The 8992-nt window shown below is 42.1% G+C and overlaps 1 long non-coding RNA gene across 1 annotated transcript; it reads right to left on the reverse strand.

Moving 5' to 3' along the window:
* Window positions 1-4967: 4967 nt before the first annotated feature.
* On the reverse strand, window positions 4968-7892 carry LOC115657499. The gene is made up of 2 exons (XR_004001985.1): window positions 6015-7892; window positions 4968-5722 (listed from the first exon to the last, which is right to left on the reverse strand). It is a non-coding gene; the product is annotated as an uncharacterized LOC115657499 (long non-coding RNA).
* Window positions 7893-8992: the final 1100 nt, after the last annotated feature.

Genomic DNA, 8992 nt, shown 5'->3' on the forward strand with positions numbered 1-8992 from the left:
GAGGAAATGCACATCTTTTCAGCATTGAGAGATGCTAGGGGAAAAGCCTCTGGACAGAATTGCTTTGTTTTACCTAAAGTTTTATGTTCAAAAAATAAAACTGTGCCTTGGAGGAGGGCTAGTTGCTTAATCTGTGCCAAGGCTGAGACCCAGCACCTTTAGGTTTGGCTGTTCAGAGCCGCAGCCCCACTAGGCTTGCTGCATCAGTTATGATGTAAAATAATTGAGCACTGGCATCTCTTTCATTACAAATTAAGCATGGGGGTGGGGTCTGAAAAGAATCTGGGTGCTGGTATACCTCTTTTTTTTTATTATTAAGCCACACTGCCATTCTTTAAAATAAATTGTCACCTGTAACTCCATACTCCAGTTGGGCCTATGAGTAAGCTGGTATTATTAATAAATACCATGAAAGTGGTGTATTTTATGCATCTGTGACTGTCATTTTATGGTGGGGAGGGGGGCATTGCTTTTAAATGGCTCACTTAAGCATTTTCATAAACCTGCCTGCTGTTTGATTTTACTGCTTTGAGCTAGGGTGACCAGACAATAAGTATGAAAAATTGGAATGGGGTGGGGGGTAATAGGAGCCTATATAAGAAAAAGACCCAAAAATCAGGACTGTCCCTATAAAATTGGGACATTTGGTCACTCTACTTTGAGCACAGCTTCTCTTCTGCTAGATGTTGGTACAACTACTACTGTTTGCAAGTGCAAAAAGGGTATGTCATTGAACAATTACCACTTGTTCTCAGGCAAAGCCCAGTGAAAAGAAATGAGTGGCACACCAAACTCTGATGGTCAAGACTCATGGCCAGTTGAGAAAAACATTTTACTTATATTAATTCAAAATGGAACATAAAAGCTTGATAACATTTCATCTGAATAAGTGCCCTTTTCTTGATTCCTGTGTCTTAAACCACACCAGGGTTTCTGTGTGTGTGTCTTTGTTTTTAAAGCCTAGTATCATTGTAATCATAGAACAAAAAGTGTTTCCTCTTTGCCATTTAATTGTAACTTAGCTGGAAAGAAAACTGAAACATTAATATTCAAGGCAGCAAACTCAGTTTTCAGTTAGGAGCTTCTTGCTGTGGCCTTTTGTTGCGGTAGTTACTTTAGGCCCAATTCTATTCTGTCACTCTGATGTGAATTTGGGGCACCTCCACTGAAGTGAATGGAGTTATCTCAGTGTTAAGCTCTGCAAGATCAGAATTGGACCCTGATTCTAGAAAAATGAGTATTTGGTCTTCTCTGGGTAGCCAGTTGAAATGTGTAAGATTGTTTGAATGATTTTGCATGGTGACATGTTTTATATTTATGAAAGAATGGTAATATCCTTTAAAGAGAATCTTGACAGTTGCACAGAAGTGCTCCCCAAAGTATTACGTGAGGAAAGATGGATTAACTGCTCTTCTAATCACTTATTTCATGTCAAACTTGTAAAAGGGGGCATTTGGGCTCTTCAATATAAGAGTTCTGTGGGGAAAAAGGGAAACATTGTGGCCCTATTTTATCAAGGGCAGTGAAGCTGCACCTGCCTCCACTACGGGTGAATTTGACCCTATGATTCTCCTGCAGTTAGCTGAACTCCATATCTCCATAAACACATCTGTACTACAATTACAGCTTTGAAAGGGGAACCTCAGTACAATATTGTTCCAGTCTGAAGTGCACCCCAGAGCTTAACTATATCCTTGAACCAGGTTAGATTTGGTTGTCTAAACTTTTAACATGATGCAGGAACACTACCAACACATAGTTAAATCAGATGCATATTGTAAAATGGATCCCTGATAAGTGGGTCAACAGTACTGTAGCTGAGTCTTCAGCCATGGTTGTTAACATTATAGAACCCAGTTCGAAGCCTACTGAAGTCAACAAAAGTCCTGCTACTGACCTCAGCGGGCTTTGACTCACCCACAGAGTGTATTGGGAAGCAAGGGGGCTGGCTGGCTAGGAGCTGGACTGGGTTTTAGGAGATGTGAGTGCTGTTGTATTGACTTGCTGTTTGACCTTTGGCAAGTCTTTTCATCTGTCTTGGTTTCCCCAATTATGAAATGGCTTCTGATTTACTCCTCTTTGTAAAAGGTTTTGAGATCTACAAAGGATAGCGGCCAAATATTATTAGATCACAGAAATGTAGGACTGGAATGGACCTCAAAAGGTCATCCTCGCCAATCCCCTGCACTGAGGCAGGACTAAGTATTATCTAGAAGGGACACTTAATTTTGAATACAAACACATCTTGTGTGTATTACCAATGTATTTTTATCTGGAAATATCTTGCATGCTTTAACATAGTTCAGATTACATTTAGACTGGACTGAGGGTAATTTGACACTAGGAAAAATACTGAGTCCTAGTAACTGGTGCAGAGGCTAGACAATTTATTTTAATCAAGCCATTGTATAAGCACATGGGCTTTTCCAACACACTACTGATCCTGTGCCCATGAAGCCAATGGGAATTTTGCCATGCTTGAAGGGGAGAATTGATCCTCCATACAAAAAGACTGTAGGAAAAAGCACCTCTTGCTACTGTATGTAGAGTGCTTCTGGTTTGTTTGTTTGTTGTTTGCTACAAGATCACAAAGCAAAATTAGATGGCTCCCAAATATATGTCGTGGACATGCCTATAGCCAAAATGTTTACAGAGCTATGGACAGGTCAAATATATTCTGCAGTGTGCCTGTACTGCGTTCTTCTTTTTAGAACAATCCCCCCCTCCTGACAGTGTTTTAGATGACTCATAGCAGTAGTGGTATAACAGAGACCCTAAGATGCCACACCCCTGGCTTAAAGTGGTTTCCATTATATGCAGGATTTACAGTTTGGTTAATGGCTCTCAGCTCCCCACTATAAAAATTGTTCCAGCGCCCCTGGATGTGGTGTTGTGCAGGACTTTTTGTTGTTAAATACTGAGCTCTTCTGTTATGTCTTCTTCACTGGGCTAGATTATGGCACTAGACACAGCGCACAGAATGTGGCAGTGAGGCTCAGGTGGCATAATACAGTCTTCAGCTACTCAGCACACTGGGGAGTGTGTAAGCTGCACTGTCCTTTCAGATGGTGCCTCTTGCTCCCCAAAGGACACCCAGACATGACCATCTCTACTGTCCAGGATGAAGCAGATGCAGGGTGTACTCGTAGAAACAATTTGTGCTCATTGGCTGCACCGAGGGAGCTGTCTCTCTGGTTCCCCCAGGGCAGGGACTGCATTTGTCCCTGGCTCAACAGCAGGGTGTGCAAAGCAAGGTGGGAATAATGCTCCTTATGTTCTCCCCCACCACTAGTGCCCCCTAACCCGTAAGCATTTGCACTAAATCCAGGGACAGGCTAGCTCATAGTGTCTTCTGTCAGACACTCTCAGTCTGTGTCACATTCATTGAAGCTTTACAATATTCAGGTTTCATAGTGGACAAGAAACTTAATATGAGCTCCCAATAGGATGCTGTGGCAGACAGTACTACTGTGATCCTTGGATGTATAAACAAGTGAGTAGGAATAGGGAGTGATTTTCTCCCTATGGGTACAGCATTGGCAAGACTGATACTGAAATGCTTCATCCGCTTCTGATGTCCACATTTTAGAAGGGATGTTGAAAAACTGATGACGGTGTAGAAAAAAGCCACACAAATTATTTGAGGGCTGGAGAAAATGCCTTATAGTAAGAGAATTAAAGAGTTCGTTCCAACTGCTTAGCTTACAAAAACAAACAAAACAAACTGAGCAGTGACTTGATTACAACGTAAAAGGACCTTCACAGACAGAAAATAGCAGGTATTAAAGGGGTCTCTTATCCAGTGGAGAAAGGCAGAACAAGAACCCGTGTTTGGAAGCAGAAGCCAGACAGAGACACAAATTCCTAATTGTGAGGGTGAGTAACCATTGGAACAAAACTGCCAAAGGAAAAGGTAGAGTCTCCATTTCTTGGTGTCTTCACATCAAGATTGGAGGCTTTTATGGAAGATATGCTATACAACACAAGTTATTGGATTTAGTACAGGGGTAGCTGAGTACAATTTAATTGCTTTTGATATACAGGTCAGACTAGGTGATCTAATGTTCCCTTCTGGCCTTAAGCTCTCTGAGTATGGCTACACAGCAAAAATCAAACAAACCACAGCTGAGAGTCTGAGCCTGAGTCAACTAAATGTTTTTAGGCCCATACTGTGAGACTGAGTCAGGTGACCTACACTCTGAGATTTGCTGCTGTGGGTTTGTGTGTCTCTGAATCTCTAAAACCCAATGGGGTAGGTAAATATTATCCTCATCATGTCACAGATTGGAAAACTAAGGCACAGAGGGTTAGATTCAGATCAGACATAACCAGGTGCAACTCCAGTAGACTCTCACTTACTTAAGTCAATGTTCTGAATTGGGCCCTGAGAGGTTACAGGCCTAACCCAATTTCTACTGCAGTCAAAAGATGTCTTTCCATTGTCTTCAATGGTGCTGGATTGGGCCCTAAGTGGACTTGCCCTGATCCTTCAATGTACGCTATGCAAGCAAACTGGACTTGCATAGCACCCCACAGAAGTCAAGAGGAACTAATTGTAACCTGTTGCCGGGTTGCATCAGTGCTAGGATTAGAATCCAGTTTGCATTCTGTCACCACAAATCTGCACTCCCTCTGTGTGTTATTTTTTAAAATGGCTTTATGGTTGCATGTGAAATACATTGGCACAAGACAGTAAGTCTTATTATGTAAGCACAGGGCCAAATTCTATGCCCATCGAAGTCAGTGGGAACAGAAAGGGACCCTATTGTCACTATATTCTAAATTTCTGATTATGGTCTTGAGAGAGCTAGTTTTAAATATTCTGATAAACATATCAAACCACAAAATAATGACAAACATAACCATGGTATTAGGTATCCTTTGATCCTTCTCTTTTCCTTATCAAAGAAATATTTAAAACTTTTCAAAACTTCATTTTATGCACTAGAAAACAAACACTTGTATGATTAGGATTTTTTAAGAGTTTTATTGGTGTATAGCAACTTGAATACATAAGTATTTCCAGTAACACTATGTAGAACTGGAGATAGCAACTTACAACAGCTAGCCAGATCAAATGCTGCATGAAAATGAACTGAAGTGAAAGAATATAAAACTCAAAGAAGTGCTAACAGAGTTGCTTTTAATTGTATTGTTATAGACTAACATTGTAGGGTGGAAGATAGTAGAGTGAAAACAAGCCTTTTTTTCTTTGGTGGTGTTGGTGAAAAGGACGAATATCAGACAAAAATTCGTACCTAAGATTAGTAGATTACCTAGTAGTTTATCAAGTGAAATGGTGGAAACCACATACTTGGGGCAATTACAATGAGACTGGGCAAAACAATGGTGAATACAGGACTATATGTTAATATCCTGCGTTGGTCCCTGAGTCATGTACTAAATGACCTAGTTTTTTGTGTTTTAAGGTTTTTTGAGACTGAAACTCCTGATCCCATTTATTTTCTCCTACTGGAAAGGGTACTGAGTAGTGATGGGCATTCCTCAAAGGCCTCAGCCGCTCATTTGAATGTTAAAATTAAACTTGAATCATAACCTCCACATTTGGAAAAAGGAAAAGGAAATTTTCAATTTTCTGTGGTCAGTGGGAATTATGTGGCTCTCTTTGAAAATGTCAGGTTAAGTATCTTCTGGTTCCCTTGCTAGATGAAAGGAAGTATAGTCCAGCCATGTTAACTGCTTTGTGAGACAATAAGAGAATCTAAAAGAGAAAGCAAAAGAAAAGTCAGTTCATCAGTTTACTGTTCCATCATTTAAGTTTGATTATTATATGATAATTGTATAAGAATGTAAATTTTAAGGGCCAGATTATCAGCTGGTGTAAAAGAGAGTAGCCCCATTAATTTCAATGGAGGGATGCCCATTTACATCAGAAGAGGATCTGTTCCAAGTGTTATACAGATGCTCAACACATTCCATTTGTGCTTAATAGCTTCATAAGCTATCTCTGTAAATAGAAAAAAAATTATATATATATAAAAACTAAAACATACCCACACTATATACCTTGTAGATGGTGTGGCAAAGTACCTGCTTCTCCTCAGCTGGCTCAGTCCCTTTTTGCCTTGGAGACACAGCTTTGGGCAAACCAAAGTCCTTTCCGGTTGCACAGGGTCTGGCTGATCCTTTTCTCAGTCAGTCCCTTGCTCTGGTTTTCTCCTCTTCTGGGGACAGAGTGCAGTCTTCCTTGCTGGAAGAGTTCAGAGTCTTGCTGCACTTACTCACCAGCAGCTTCTCTCACCTCCCCCCCCCCGGCAGGGAGGGTTTAAAAAGGTCTCCAGCAATTGGGGCCAGCTGAACCTAATTAGTTTCCTGGTAACCCCTCTTCCAGATGAGCCTTATTTCTCCATGGCTATCTCCCCTCAATGGATAGGGAGAGGCCTTTTAACCCCTCTGGGACTAATTACTACCCCTCCCTTGGTAGCTATTTGTCCTGGGTTTGCCACAGTGGGGTATCTCAAGGTATCCATAACCTTCTTACTGCTTCCCCCAAATTAAGCTGAGGATTTGAATCATGGTCTATTTCCATTTGCTTATTGCTTCTCACCACTCAAATATGTGAGGGTGACACTTTAATTTGTATGAAAGAGGAGACAAGATGCTTCTTTTGAAGCCAATGCTAATGCTACTAGTGGATAGCAGACAGGTGATATTCTCAAAATGGCCATCAAACTTTGGCCAAGGCTCCAAAGAAAGCATGCTAGCGTCTTTCTAGAATACAGTTCTGAAACAGTCCTTCTTAGAAAGTTGCTCACACTGGTTCCTGAGGTGGTACAGCCAACTCCTAACCATGCTGTAAAACTGGTGTACAAATGATGCTTTCTGCAGTATTGTATTTGCACTTTCTATACAATAAAATGGTTTCTGGAAAAGTTTCACAGCACAGTGAAGTCCTGCCTGTATGAGACAAAGAAACCACGATAGTACCTTTCTAGCAAGACCGGTTTATGCACGTTTTTCTAAAAAGGTGCCTCATCCTGCAAGATGCTGAGTGATCTCACCACCAGTTAAATTCAGTAGGGCCTGAGGATGCTCTGCAAAGCAGAGAGTAGGCCTTTGAAATCTAACATGTGATCTTTGTTGTTATGATCTGCCTTGCACTGGCTGCAGGATAATATGGCTTGTGGTTTCTTCCAAGTATAGATTTCCTGGCTTACTATATTTAACTATTTAATAGAATGGTACAGAAGCACAATATGGAAGCAAATTAAACAGCTCAGTACTTCAGTGACTGGACAGTGGTTTTGGCAAGACTACCTCTGTGCCACAAGGAAACATATACAACAAAACACATCTTGTAACAAAAGAGTATGTTGAGTATATCTACAGTGCAGTGTAAACCCAGGATTTGAGCTCAGGCTCAATCCTAATCCCCCTTCCATCTACATGCAAATTATCCTAATTCAGGGCTTGGCTCCCAGCACCCCACAGGGGCGGAAGATCTGAGCCTGGGTCAAGGTGGGATCCAAGGTTCAAGCCCTATTGCTTTGCAGTGTAGACAGCCCCACTGGACTCATTCTCTGGGAGTGCAGCAAAAGTATTCCACAATCGTATGGGTCAACTTTTTGTCCTTTGGACAGTCAAGATTTCCCACATTTCACCATGAACAAAGGGCTAGAGCAGTCACAGTTTGGGAGGGCACTAGGAAGTCTGGGATATGGGTAGTTGGACTCAGGCCCACATAATGCAGTGTAGACCTAGAGCCCTGGGTTGGGACCTAGAGTTCAAGAATTCCTAACCTAGAGTTACAAATAAGTGTAGATGCTCAAGGCCTACGTTAACAAGCTCAGGGGCTGCTAACTTGAGTTCTACTAACCCAGAGCCAGAGCCGCCTGGGGGGGGGGAAGTGGGGCAATTTGCCCCAGGCCCTGGGCCCCACGAGCCCTGGCCAAGAATCCCTTCCCTGGCTAGAGGTGCCTTTTTAATTTTTACTCACCTGGCGTCGGTCCGGATCTTTGGTGGCGGGCCCTTCAGTGCTGCCAAAGACGCGGAGCGAGTGAAGGACCTGCCACCGCTGCAGACTCAGAGTGCTGCCCAGTGAATACAAGCGCTGCAGCAGGTGGCGCCTTTTTTTATGTCCGCTCCCCTGCTTTGCCCCAGGCCCCCTCAATCCTCTCGGCGGCCTTGCCCAGGGCGGACGCTATAGTGTAGATATACCCAAAAGGACCCAATGCAACTTCCACTGACTTAGGTGGAAGCAGGATTAGGCCTTTATTGCCTCATGTTCTTGATGTACAGCCTGCCAAAGGATGCTGGCAAAGCAAAGAGTACAAAAACTATAAGCAGCTATAAAATTATGCCTTTTTATCTATTGATCCATTATTTCTAAGACTAATGTACTTAAGAAAATTAAATGATTGAGTGGCTAAGGCCACATTTTCAAAGTTTATTTTAGGTGTCACACATGAGACATCTTAAGCCTCATTTTGAGGGATGTTGAACACCCACAACTCCTTTTGAAGTCCGTAAGAGCTAGACATACTCTTAAAAATCAGGCCCTAAGTGCCTCAAGCTGGGCACCCAAAAATTAAAGTTAGTAGATATTTTTGGAACTTTGGGCTTGAGTGATTTGCCTGAAGTCACTATAGAAGACCAAAGCAAACAAAAGGGCAACACCCATGGAGTCTTTACCCCAACAAAACTTTCCTTCACCAGTCAGCATAGCAACTCCCCACAGTGGTTTACCATACAATCTTATCCCAAATCAAAATTGAGATGAGTGCCTGCAAATAAAAAAGCCATAAAGAAACAAAAATGAACTGAAAGTATGTGAACATGTCAAGGTTCCCTCCCCACTCTGAACTTCAGGATACAGATGTGGGGACCCGCATGAAGACCCCCCTAAGCTTATTTCTACCAGCTTAGGTTAAAAACTCCCCACGACACAAATTCTTTCTTATACCTTGGATTAAGTAATGCTGCCCACCACCAAGTGATTTAAACAAACATTTAGGGAGGGCCACTTGCCCTA

This window comes from Gopherus evgoodei, chromosome 9 (genome assembly GCF_007399415.2).
Source record: "Gopherus evgoodei ecotype Sinaloan lineage chromosome 9, rGopEvg1_v1.p, whole genome shotgun sequence".
Taxonomy (NCBI): domain Eukaryota; kingdom Metazoa; phylum Chordata; order Testudines; family Testudinidae; genus Gopherus; species Gopherus evgoodei.